The sequence below is a fragment of the Topomyia yanbarensis genome, chromosome 1 (assembly GCF_030247195.1).
Source record: "Topomyia yanbarensis strain Yona2022 chromosome 1, ASM3024719v1, whole genome shotgun sequence".
NCBI classification, from domain to species: Eukaryota; Metazoa; Arthropoda; class Insecta; order Diptera; family Culicidae; genus Topomyia; species Topomyia yanbarensis.
In genome coordinates this window covers 91,931,324-91,946,089 of record NC_080670.1, presented here as the reverse complement: position 1 = coordinate 91,946,089, position 14,766 = coordinate 91,931,324, and positions in this window count along the sequence as shown.

The following is a 14,766-nucleotide window of genomic DNA, read 5'->3' as shown; positions in this document are numbered from 1 at the left end:
CCATTCTCTGCCTCTTCGAGGTTTGGACTTTTATTCTTTTGTGCGTGTGTTAACCGTTAGGCCACATTCCTCAACCTTTTGTTCGTAAAGCGAGGATTGAACAATAACCAGCTATTTAAGCTGGACTGGTGCGTCGTGGGAAACGAGTATACAGATAAGTGAAATCTACCTTTTTGATACATTTACGGCTTTTTCCCGTCTGCGCGGGTGCTGACCCCGTGCATTGACGGTGTCGATGGCTTCCTCCCCGGATGGCCAAATGGAGATCGAGTCGACTCCTAAGGCTCTCCCCCGACCCAAACAATATCCAGAGCTCTCGACCGGTCCCTTTGTGGTCTTCTTTCGGCCCAAAACAAAATCGCTGAATCTATTACAGATTTCAAAAGACCTGACGGAACGGTTCACGGCTGTGACCGAAATAAAAAAGGTCCGCTCAGACAGGCTGAGGGTCGTGCTGACTAACTCAAAGCAGGCAAACGATATTGCTTGCTGCGAGCACTTTACGAAGGACTATCACGTGTATATTCCAGCTGTAAAAGTACAGTCTGAAGGCGTTGTCACCGATGACAGTTTGACATGCGAGGATCTGCTGCAGTACGGGGTTGGCCGTTTTAGAGACCGCATACTTCAGCCAGTGAAAATACTCGAGTGCAAGCGTTTGCACTCAGTAGTAGTTGCGGGGGATGGTTCAAAAACGTACCCCCAATCAAACTCTTATCGGTTGACCTTCGCTGGTACCGCTTTGCCAAATTACGTCCTCTTGCACAAGGTTCGTCTGCCTGTGCGTTTGTTTGTGCCGCGGGTCATGAATTGCACAAAGTGTAAACAATTGGGTCACACAGCCACCCATTGTAGCAATAAGGCCCGCTGTGGAAAATGCGGGGAGAATCATCTAGATGATTCGTGCAGTGAGAATGCTGAGAAGTGTCCTTACTGTGCAGAGAATCTGCATGATATCTCGGCATGTCCCGCGTACAAACTACGCGGGGATAAACTAAAACGTTCCCTTGCGGGACGATCCGAACGTTCTTTCGCAGAAATGCTAAAGAAAGCTACACCACCAACCTCAACAAACATCTATGCTCACTTGCCTCCTAACGAGGGCGAGGCTGATGACCCACAAGAGGGAACATCTACTAGGGCGCCTAGAAGTTATAGGAAGAGGAGGAATATTTCCTCTCCTAAAGTTCGTTGTAAAGGCCAGAAGGTATCCCTTGACGGGACTCCGAAAGTCACATCTATTGGAAGTGTTGCAACCAAACCGAAGCAATTAGCTCCTGGTCTCGGAGGAATAAACTCAGAGAAGGAGTTCCCAGCACTTCCCGGAACATCAAAAATCCCAAGTGTTCCTCTGTTTCAGTTCGAGAATAATCGCGGCACTGGAATTATCAAACTCTCGGACATTGTGGACTGGATAATAAAAACTTTCAATATAACTGATCCAATTAAAAGTCTTATGTTAGCTTTTCTCCCTACAGTAAGAACATTTTTGAAGCAGTTGACTGCTAAATGGCCCCTCCTTTCAGCGATTGTATCCCTCGATGGCTAACTCATCGAACGAGGTCACGGATTTGATCACTGTTCTACAGTGGAATTGCAGAAGTATCATCCCGAAAATCGATTCCTTCAAAATTTTAATAAATAATTTGAGTTGCGATGCATTTGCATTATGTGAAACTTGGTTAACTTCCGACATAGATCTCAACTTCCACGACTTTAATATTATTCGCCTGGATCGAGACACCCCCTATGGAGGAGTGCTTTTGGGGATCAAAAAGCGCTATTCCTTCTACAGAATTAACCTTCCCTCGATAACAGGTATTGAAGTTGTCGCTTGTCAAGTAACAACCAAAGGCAAAGATCTTTGCATAGCTTCCATATATATTCCCCCCAGCACCGCGATTGGGCATCGCCGGCTACATGACATCATAGAATCCCTGCCTGCACCGCGACTAGTTTTAGGCGACTTTAACTCTCACGGTGCGGAATGGGGTTGCCTTTATGATGATAACCGTTCCTCTTTAATTCACAATATTTGCGACAACTTCAACATGACAATTCTAAACACGGGTGAAATGACACGGATTCCTCCCCCACCTGCGCGCCCAAGCGCATTAGATTTATCCCTTTGCTCGACCTCGCTAAAGTTAGAATGCGCGTGGAAGGTAATCCCTGATCCCCACGGTAGCGACCATCTGCCGATCGTAGTCTCAATCAATAACGGCTCAAGGCCATTGGAAACAATCAATATTTCGTATGACCTCACACGAAATATCGATTGGAAGAGCTATGCTGCCGCGATATCCGACAACATCGAATCTACTCAAGAACTTCCTCCGGAGGAAGAGTACAGCTTTTTGGCTGGCTTGATTCTCGACAGCGCGAATCAAGCTCAGACTAAGCCAGTACCCGGCGCGAACATACAAAAACGTTCTCCCAATCCCTGGTGGGACAAAGAGTGCTCAGACGTGTACGCAGAGAAGGCCACCGCGTTTAAGACCTTCCGGAACGACGGGTTACCCGCTAGTTTTCGACAGTACGCGACGTTAGACAAGCGAATGAAGAGTTTGATGAAAGCCAAAAAACGCGGTTATTGGCGCCGGTTCGTCGACGGATTAACGAGAGAAACATCGATGAGCACTCTTTGGGGAACAGCCCGACGTATGCGAAATCGAAGCAGTACTAATGAGAGCGTGGAATATTCAAACCGTTGGATATTCGATTTCGCCAAGAAGGTTTGTCCGGATTCCGCCCCGGCACAGAAGATCTACCGCGCCGCGTCCCGTCACGATAACGCGAACGAAACACCTTTTTCGATGGTGGAGTTCTCACTTGCTCTCTTGTCGTGTAACAATAAAGCTCCAGGGCCAGACAGAATCAAATTCAACTTGTTGAAGAATCTGCCAGACTCTGCCAAGAGACGCTTGTTGAACTTATTTAATAAGTTTCTTGAGGCTAACATTGTCCCACATGATTGGAGGCAAGTGAAGGTCATCGCCATCCAAAAACCAGGAAAACCAGCCTCCGATCACAATTCGTATCGACCGATCGCAATGCTGTCCTGTATCCGGAAGTTGTTCGAGAAAATGATCCTATTCCGCCTCGACAAATGGGTCGAAACAAATGGCTTACTGTCAGATACACAGTTTGGCTTTCGCAAAGGCAAAGGGACGAACGATTGTCTTGCGTTGCTCTCAACCGAAATTCAAATGGCCTATGCTAGTAAAGAGCAGATGGCATCAGTGTTCCTTGATATAAAGGGGGCTTTTGATTCAGTTTCTATCAACATTCTTTCAGAGAAGCTGCACCAGCATGGTCTTTCAGCGACTTTAAACAACTTTTTACTAAACTTGTTGTGGGAAAAGCACATGCATTTTTCGCATGGTGACTTATCGACATCACGATTTAGCTACATGGGCCTTCCCCAGGGCTCATGTCTAAGCCCCCTGTTATACAATTTCTACGTCAACGACATTGATGAATGTCTTGACAATTCCTGCACGTTAAGACAACTTGCAGACGATGGCGTGGTGTCTGTTACGGGACCCAAAGCTGTCGATCTACAAGGACCATTACAGCATACCTTGGACAATTTGTCTGCATGGGCTATTAAGCTGGGTATCGAATTCTCCACGGAGAAAACTGAGCTAGTTGTATTTTCTAGGAAGCGTGAACCAGCACAACTACAGCTTCTATTAATGGGTCAAACTATAGCTCAGGTCTTCACAGTAAAATATCTAGGGGTCTGGTTCGACTCGAAAGGTACTTGGGGATGCCATATTCGGTATCTGAAACAGAAATGCCAGCAAAGGATCAACTTTCTTCGTACAATAACCGGAACGTGGTGGGGTGCCCACCCAGGAGACCTAATTAGGTTGTATCAAACAACGATACTGTCGGTACTGGAATACGGATGCTTCTGCTTTCGATCCGCCGCGAACATACATTTCATCAAACTCGAAAGAATTCAGTATCGTTGTTTGCGTATCGCCTTAGGGTGCATGCAGTCGACCCATACGATGAGTCTCGAAGTCTTGTCGGGCGTTCTCCCGCTGAAAAATCGATTTTGGGAACTCTCATATCGATTGCTCATTCGATGCGATATCTTGAACCCGTTGGTGATTGAAAATTTCGAAAGGCTTGTTGAGCTCAATTCTCAGACCCGTTTTATGTCCCTGTACTTTGACTACATGGCGCAAAATATTAATCCTTCTTCTTACAATCCCAACCGTGTGCATTTCATAAATACTTCTGAATCTACTGTTTTCTTCGACACATCCATGAAAGATGAGATTAGTGGAATTCCGGACCACATACGCCCACAAGTGGTTCCAAACATTTTTTATAATAAATTCCGAGAAGTCGACTGTTCTAAGATGTTTTATACTGACGGATCAAACCTCGAAGGGTCCACTGGCTTCGGTATTTTCAATCAAAAGTTCACCGCCTCCTACAAACTCAGTGACCCTGCTTCAGTTTACGCCGCAGAACTAGCTGCTATTCAGTATACCCTTGGAGTCATTGATACATTACCCGCAGACCATTACTTCATCGTCTCGGATAGTCTGAGTTCTATTGACGCTATTCGCTCGATGAAACATGGAAAGCATTCCTCGTATTTTTTGGGGAAAATACGGGAGCTACTGAGTGCTTTATCTGACAAATCTTTCCAGATTACCTTGGTGTGGGTCCCTTCTCATTGCTCCATTCCGGGCAATGAAAAGGCGGACTCCTTAGCTAAGGTGGGTGCCATTGAAGGTGACGTTTTTGAAAGACCAATTTGCTTCCACGAATTTTTCAGTATTACTCATCAGAGAACCCTCGAAAGTTGGCAAACCTCGTGGAGCAATGGGGAGCTAGGAAGGTGGCTACATTCGATAGTCCCTAAGGTATCGACGAAACCTTGGTTCAAGGGGATGGATGTGGGTCGTGACTTCATTCGTGTGATGTCCCGACTCATGGCGAACCATTACACGCTGGATGCACATCTCCGACGTATTGGGCTCGTGGAGAGTGGTATCTGCGCTTGTGGCGACGGTTATCACGATATAGAGCACATAGTCTGGGCGTGCACCGAGTACAGTTTCGCCAGGTCTCGGCTTATGGACACCCTCCGGGCCCGAGGAAGACCACCCAACGTCCCGGTTCGAGATGTGTTGGCAAGCCGCGATGTCCTCTATATGTCCCTTATATACACCTTCATAAAAACCATCAATATCCAACTTTAACTGCCCCTTATCATTCTCAGAAACGCGCTCTTCCAACTGTACCATACACCCACGATAGTTTGATGCGACTCCAAGGCGACACAAAACATCCCTGTCAAATGAGCCAACAAACACGGGACCTAAAGCACGAACATCACACGCACAACTCGAAATGTAGCCGATCAACATCTGAGCCGCACTACGAAATCGTCTGGAGAAACCCCTGCCATCTTAAGAACGACCACCCGGCGTCCCAGTACATAATTCTTCCTGATGAAGGCCACCCTGATTCTGTAATCCATCCGTTGATCTCCCGAGGTCTGAAACTGAAATAATGTTCTCCCCCTGCCATGTTTGTCCACCCTACTTCCCCTGACTCTTATACACAGAAGTAACACCCCTTCCCCCCCCCCCCCCCTCAAATATCTTCATGAAGCATTTAGCTCTTCTTGCCTTTTCTAGTTTTAACTATTATATTATATGATCTCGTTGAAAATGCCCAACTCTACTACCACATAAAATAACTCTAATTAATGTCTCCGAATATTTACAAAATTTAATCACGCCCTCTAATTATTTCTACTTTTAAGATAGCCGTATAAATTTTCCCCCTTAGTTAAACATTATTTGCTCCAATAATCTCATTGCTAAAAATGTCAAACCATATTGCCATAAAAACTAAATGACCCCCTAATCTTACGAAAATTATATTACCCCCTTGTATATGTATAGCTAATCAATATGTAATCCCCTAGTTTTAAGTAATTTAAAATGTAAAACAAAACAAAATTGGCACCTTTAAGCTAACGCAAACCTGCCTTATCAAATAAACGAATTGGAAAAAAAAAAAAAACTAATGGAACGGGAGAGACAAGAAATTTAGACTAATTCAAAGTACTATCACGACACTTTACATACTTGGAAACTATACCGAACAAACTACGCGCACCTTCATTGTGTTTGGCGGACTGGGACGAAATGGACTAGCAGCGTTAATCCTCAGATTAGGGAAGGTAATTTCGTACGAACTTACAGGAAGCGCGTATTTTCCCGCAAATTTCTTCGGGCAAGTTCGGAAATGAACGACCCTACTAGCTGTTTTATTCTGTCAGCTAACCTTTGGCTCTATCTGTCCCTTTCCATCATGCATTCCAAGCGAAGGATCGTCATGGTTTTCGTCTTCAGGAGAATCTCAACAGGCAATTTAATTTCTTCCCCTCGCGGAGAGGAGTATTTGCTAGGGTGTTGCGCAAGAGTCGATCAACGGTAGGTTGTCTAACTCTTGGCGCAAACAAATCAGACTGGTTCTACTAAATTTGAAAAATATTGCTGAATATGACCGCTACAGCATCGTCAAACTTTCATATTACCCAGTTAAGCCAAATATTATTCTGATATAGCCATGAATTTCCCTAATTATAGTGTAGATACAGGCTTTGAATTCAATTGAATTAAAGTTGAGTTGATGTAGCAGCAGACAAAAAATAGTTTTGTTTTCTCAAACCTTCGCAATTACAATTAATAAATAGAGGAATGACAAATGATGGTTAATGCAGTGACATTATTTTTATAGGTATATTATTATGGTATATTGATTTCTTACATTTTATCATAAATAATGTAAGCAGTAATTTTTGCGCCATAACCAGTATAACCTAAATCTTGCAAAAGAGATAAATTTTCGCTAGATTTTTGGGCTTCAAACATACAGTTGCTTTCGGTGACGCCACGAGTATAATTATATGAGAAATCATTTATCTCACTACTAGGTGAATTACTTGTTGATCTGTGTATTGATATACAATCCAACATTTACCTCATGATTGCCTAATTCAAGGGATAAATACTAAAAATCACTGTTTCTTTATCAACACATTATTTTGTCTTTGAAGTGAACTTATATATTGATTTTTGAGAAATTGTTAATTTGTTATAAAAGTAATTCACAAAATGTTCTCAACATCGCATTCCTTGAATTACGTATATGTGTTTTCATATTCCGATATTCAGAATCGGTTTAGTTTTGCCCCTAAAACACCAGTAAAGCAATACTCTGTATGAAACAATCTCATTTTTAGTTACTGGAAATTGGTAAGCGAGGACTAAAAATACCAGAGGGGGAACAACTTGACAGCTCCTATACAAATCGTTGAAACCACTTTATTTGGGTCTGTGGGTCTAAAATGGCAGTTCAAACTTTATTCAAGAGCAATTTCTATAAAAAAGCGTAAACTTGTTCACAGCGAAAATTTTCTTGTTCAGATTTTTGTACTTTGGATAATTCATTTTTGAAGACTTTTTGGGGGTTTAGTGGTGTTTTGTTATAAAAATAATGCATCTTTATTCCGATGCATTTTTTTAAAATAATTCATGATTTTTTTGAATCATCAGCATACAAACCAGCGGCACTTATACTAGTTAGTGAGCACCTTCATTTAGTCTTAAGGTATTAGGTAGTAATATTTGTATTGCAATGTAAAAAACACACAATGGTACCGGACTGTTTTTCTCCCTCTCCGATAAAAATGAGTGGTCATCACTTCTGATTTTCGTGGAAACCTTTGCACCGTAAATGTCACAGCGCCTATCAGTTAGATGCTATGCTGTCAGAAATAAACAATCGAAGTCAATCCCGCCTTGTTAAATGCGAAGTGAAAAATAATCACAAAACTAATGTATTTAAGGATTAACGACAAACTTTCGAAAATTGTCATATGCGAAAGATTTTTCAAGGGCAACGGGAGAAGAAAAAGTTCACACTAGAAGCGTACTCAAATTAAGTCATGCATTTTACATTCAGCACAATTTGTAATCCTTTTATGAAACTTCAAAATTACGAATTCACTTGTTTGTATTTATATTAAATTATTACGCTGTTTTGAAATGATCATCTTGGTTACCTCTTCCGAATGTAAATAAAGAAAACAAGTTCGTAAAAGACGTCACGGAATTATTTTCTCGCATAGAAATTTACAGTATCACAATTAGTGGACGGCGTTCTATGGTGGCGACATCATTCGAAACACGGTGGTTTCAAGCAACTTAGGCTAAACGTCAAGTTGCGGGAGGGTTGAAAAATACAAAATGTTCAATATCTCCGCCGCTCGTGCACGGATTTAGACTATCTATAGCTTGTTAGAAAGGTATTTTTACAAGCTTTCTATTTATGTGCTGTTTGTGGGACAATATTGTATTTTTGAAAGTTATTTGCAAAAAACCTGCTGTTTTTACAAAATCGCCCTTATCTCAGAAAGTAAACAACATATCGAAAATCAAAAATAATAGTGTCAAATGGCAACGTTAGGCCTTTCATTTGAAACTAATTTGATTAAGATCGGTTCAGCCATTGCTGAGATAATTACATGACATTTTGTACATACATACATACATACACACATACACACACATACAGACATTGTCTCAATTTGTCGAGCTGAGTCGATTGGTATATAAGACTCGGCCCTCCGGGCCTCGGAAAAAGTTTTCAAAGTTTGAGCGAATCCTATACATTTCTTTTGTAAGAAATGTAAAACCGATTTAATCCACCTAGCAGTGAGATGAAACATTTCTTACACATTTCACTATTGGATTAGTTTGCAGAACTCACGAGAAGTATGCACCCAACTAGAGATAGGATGAAAACAGTTCTAGTTTTCTAGTAGGGTTGGGAGTACCGGTTTTACCGTTACCGAAAACCGGTAAAACCGTCCATACATTAAATACCGAAATACCGGTTTTGCAAGAATGAAAAACCGGTATTTTCGATATTTTTTTTAGTGAAAAATATTTTAAATAATTTTTCATTGTTTTTTTTATAATAGAGCTTTCGAAATACTTTAAAACTATTTTCACCTACTAATGTTAGAAGTAAGATCGCCTGTTTTGGGACACTTCAATGTTTTTGTATAAGCAGTGGAATGCAGCTCGATTGATCTTCAGCACATGGCTGTATTAAATTAGTGAATCAGTTTCCTTCCTTCGATCATTCTTGCTAATAGTAATAATGTTATTACGCGCGCGAATGTTAATTGCATAACAATCTGCATCATATTCAATCGTTTGTAGAGAGAGAAATCAACTCATATTTGTCGTTTCATTTGTTATAATAATACGATGAATATTATTTATATTTCGAAATCTTCAATTACACAGCTATTAGCATATTCAGCAGTCACATATCGATTGAATCAACTAAACAACACTCACGACAATCAGTTGTCCGGAGTTGAAGTTGCATTTTTAACAACCTAAGAATCTGTTATAAATTCTCGGTGGCTAGCTGCCCAGAGCAATGAATACATGATAACACTTCTCCAAGTTGCATTGACTTGTGCAATTATTTACCTCACCCCACTGACAAAATTCCTGCCCGTGGCAAACGTGGAGATGCAGAGGTACACGGTCTCCATAACAAATTTGTTACGCTAACATTTCGTTCCTTCCCAGATGGCTGTAAGGACGCGGCAGACATCGCCATTGGCATTATACCGTACAGAACTCTCGATTGATGATGGATAGCTACTCCCAGGTTCCATTCGCAAATTTTTTGTGAAATTATGCTTGTTCTGTTCAATTAAGGACTAGCAATTACGAGTTGTACGGTCATCCTGCTCATGCTCAATTGGAAAAGGAAGCACATAAACGCTTTCAAGACGAGGTGGAATTGAAACTTAAGCGGTTTCATATACGAAGTAGGACTGTTAAAATGGGTATTTTGAATACTGGTGACAAAATAGACAGATTAACCTGACCTATTACAAATCTAAAACGTTTTTGATGCGCTGGAGCTCAAACATTTTTTGAACATTATTTTCAGTATATGTTAAGGCATTTGTATAAGTAGAAAACAGCAATTTTAGGTCTGTTTTCGAAGTAATGGTTTGTCGAATCTCTTTTGTCTCTTTTTGTCTACTGCATTTAGCTAACCTTATAAGTTATAAGAATAATAGAATAAATTGATTCATACTAACAAATTGAATGAAATAAAATAAACGACTGAACAAATGAATCAAATGAATCAAATCATTCAAATGATTCAAATGAATCAAATGAATCAAATGATTCAAATGAATCAAATGAATCAAATGAATCAAATGAATCAAATGAATCAAATGAATCAAATGAATCAAATGAATCAAATGAATCAAATGAATCACATGAATCAAATGAATCAAATGAATCAAATAAATCAAATAAATCAAATGAATCAAATGAATCAAATGAATCAAATGAATCAAATGAATCATATGAATCAAATGAATCAAATGAATCAAATGAATCAAATGAATCAAATGAATCAAATGAATCAAATGAATCAAATTAATCAAATGAATCATATGAATCATATGAATCAAATGAATCACATGTATCAAATGAATCAAATTAATCAAATGCATTAAATGAATCAAATTGATTTAATTCATCCAGTGAATTCAATGAATTAAATTAATGAAATGGATAAAATGAATAAAAAGAATGGATGAACAAAATGAATAAAGTAAAAAATAAATGAAATGCATAAATAAAACAAAAGAATAAAATAAACAAAATGAGCTGAAGTGATAAAATGAATAAAGAGAAGAAAATGAGCAGACTACAATGCATTGATAAAAATGAAAAATTAAACAATGGTAAAAGGTTATAAATTAATATAAAGAAATAAATTGATCAAATAAATTATTTGGTGAAATGATTAAAACTGAAAAAGTAGTCATATTATTAAAATGAAGAAACTGAACAAAATTAATAAACTGGAAAAAATGAATAAAATGCATACAATGAAAACAATGAATAAAATAAGTTAAATGAATGATATAAGTAAAATGCACAAAAAGAATAAACTGATTAGAGTGAATCCAAAGAATGAAACGAATAAAATAAGTAAAATGAACGCAGATGAACAAAACGAATAAAAAGATTTGGAATGAAATAATTAATTAAAATGAAATGGTCATATATATGAAGCTAAAAACATTTTTGAATAAATAAAATGAATAAACCGGATTGTACGAATTTGAGAACCATTGCATCAGAAAGTTTTGAAATGTTTTTGAAAATCCCATCTTCTGAGAAAAGGCTAATAAATATGCAATGGACTTTCTAGGGCTTCCATCTTTTTTTGGTTTTATTCTTTTTGTTTTCATGCTTCTTTACTTGACGGCGTGGTTTTAAGATTATCTGGTGTTTCTACTTTATTGTTGGATCTTAATTAGTTATCAGGAACCTGGAACGTTCAATTTGCTTTGGAATTCGAAATTTATTTTTTGATAACATATTCCCGAAAAAAAGGTTTATGTACAGAATAGAATTTACCGGTCCAGTATTTTAACGCGCAATTGAATATAGTAAAGTGAGACAAGGTCACACGTGCTTTCAAGCCCCTTGCACAGAGAACGACAGGGAGAATGCGATTCGCGAATGAGACAGGTAGATATTTCAAAGTTTTTATTTGCATTGAAGTAAATAGTGTGAAATGTCTAGGCTATGTCGATAGCATAAAAGCCGTGCAATCAGTTGATTGCAATGCAGTCTCTTTCCATTCATCCTCATAGCTTTCATATTGTTTCGTTCCGAATTCTCGTGCAGGAAATATGGATAAATAAGTCATATACAGACCAATACTGTGAAAAAGAAATGGTTCAAACTACTCAGTATATCCAGATATGGACGACGATAAGTTAGAAGACACATTGTAATTGCATCCTCCATCGAGAGTGGGTACTTTGGGAGACTTCTTTTCCTGGATCTAATTTGTGGATATTTTTGGTCTTTGGTACGTTATTTTTCATGAAAGTTCGTACCAATACAACGAATGTGCAGCTAATACAACTCATGGTTCATTCGCCTGCGCCACGTTCCGTCTTCCTTCTGCACGCCACCATAGATGGTAAGCAACACCTTTCGTTCGAAAACTCCAAGGGCGCGTTGGTCCTCCACGAGAATAGTCCAGGTCTCGTGGCCGTAGAGGACCACCGATCTAATCAGCGTCTTGTAGATAATCAACTTCGTGCGGCGGCGAATTTTGTTCGACCGGAGCGTCCTCTGGAGTCCAAAGTAGGCACGATTTCCCACCAAGATCCGTCTCTGAATTTCACTGCTGTTATCATTGTCGTCGGTTACCAGTGAGCCCAAATACATGAATTCGTCGACCATCTCGATTTCGTCACCGTCAATCCGAACTCGGGTGGGAGGTTCACATTGTCTAGAACCTCTTCCTCTCATACATTTTGTCTTCGAAACGTTGATGACAAGTTCAATCCTGCTGGCTTCAGCTTTCAGTCTTTGAGCATATGTTTCATTCAAAATTCATTAGAGATACGAATAGTGTAAATATCGCACGTGGAATGTCTCTTTTGAGAATTTCCATCGTCAAACTTTCATATTATCCAGTTAAGCCAAATATTTTTCTGATATAGCCATGAATTTCCTTAATTATAGTGTAGATACAGGCTTTGAATACAATTGAATTAAAGTTGAGTTGATGTAACGGCAGACAAAAAATAGTTTTGTTTTCTCAAACTTTCGCAATTACAATTAATAAATATTTCAGATTGGCAGAAAATGTAGAAAAGCTAGATAGATGCGATAGAAGAGAGACAGAGAGAGAAAGAGAGAGAGAGAGAGAGAGAGAGAGAGAAAGAGATAGAGAGATGGGGGGGGGGGGCGTGTGAGGAATGGCAAATGATGGTTAATGCAGTGACATTATTTTTATAGGTATATTATTATGATATATTGATTCTTACATTCTCATCATAAATAATGTAAGTAGTAATTTTTGCGCCATAACCAGTATAACCTAAATCTTGCAAAAGAGATAAATTTTCGCTAGATTTTTGGGCTTCAAACATACAGTTGCTTTCGGTGACGCCACAAGTATAATTATATTAGAAATCTTTTATCTCACTACTAGGTGAATTACTTGTTGATCTGTGTATTGATATATCATCCAACATTTACCTCATGATTGAACGCAATGCCTAATCCAAGGAATAAATACTAGAACTCAATGTTTCTTTATCAACACATTATTTTGTATTTGAAGTGAACTTATATATTGATTTTTGAGAAATAGTTCATTTATTATAAAGGTAATTCACAAAATGTTCTCAACATCGAATTCCTTGAATCACGTAGATGTGTTTTCATACCCCGATATTCAAAATCGGTTTAGTTTTGCCCCTAAAACACCAGTAAAGCAATACTCTGTATGAAACAATCTCATTTTTAATTAGTGGAAATTGGTAAGCGAGGACTAAAAATACAAAATGGTTAATATCTCCGCCGCTCGTGCACAGATTTAGACAATCTATAGCTTGTTAGAAAGGTATTTTTACAAGATTTCTATTTATGTGCAGCTTGCTAGACAATAATGTATTGTTCGAAAGTTATTTGCAAAAGACCTGCCGTGTTTTAACAAAATCGCTCATATCTCAGAAAGTAAACAACATATCGAAAATCAAAAATAATAGTGTCAAATGGCAACGTTAGGCCTTTCATTTGAAACTAATTTCACTTAGATCGGTTCAGCCATTGCTGAGATAATTACATGACATTTTGTACATACATACATACACACATACACACACACATACAGACATTGTCTCAATTTGTCGAGCTGAGTCGATTGGTATATGAGACTCGGCCCTCCGGGCCTCGGAAAAAGTTTTCAAAATTTGAGCGAATCCTATACATTTCTTTTGTAAGAAATGTAATAAAAACACAATAGCTCCTAAATAGGAAATAAAACCAAGTCTGGAAATATTCACTGTTGATTTTCTTTGAATGATATCACTGCTAGTAGGGCAGCTGACCCAATAGTTGTGATAGCAGGTATAGTTGTGATAGTGATGAGAATTGATAGTTTTTGATCCTTTAAATAACGTCAAGGGAAAAATATCAGTTTAAATTTCATATTTCTAATATTACTTAGAATACTACAAGAATTTGTGCTGTAATAGTATCAATTATCTGCATAAAATGCTTTTTCTTTGCGGACTACATAACGACGGCAGCGCGCTAACCATTTCGCTAGCAGGAGTAGTTTTTTTTCTATGCATATAACTAAGTGAAAACTAAACCGATCGTGTATATTTTTACATATACTTTCTACTAAGAAGTTAAACCGTACTTTCCAATATCAAACAGTATTGTTTTGACTATTCTTTCGCATAAAAACGTATATTACAACTATTGGGCCAGGGTAACCTAACATGTCGGTATAGTTGTAATAGTAGAGCCAGTTGTTTTTCTAAGTCCATAACTAAGTGAAAACATAACCCACCATGCGTATTTTTACATATGCATTCTAATACTAAGTTAAACTGTACTTTTCAATATCAAAAGGTATAGTTTAGACTATTTTTTCGCATAAAACGTGTATTACAACTATTGGGCCAATACGGTCATGTCGGTATAGTTGTAATAGTAATAGCTTTATTTTTCTAACTGCAAAGCTAAGTAAAAACAAAACGCAACATGAGTATTTATACATATGCATAAAATAAGTTAAACTGCAGTTTCCAGTATCAAAAAATAGCTTTGGCTATTTGTTCTCATAAAA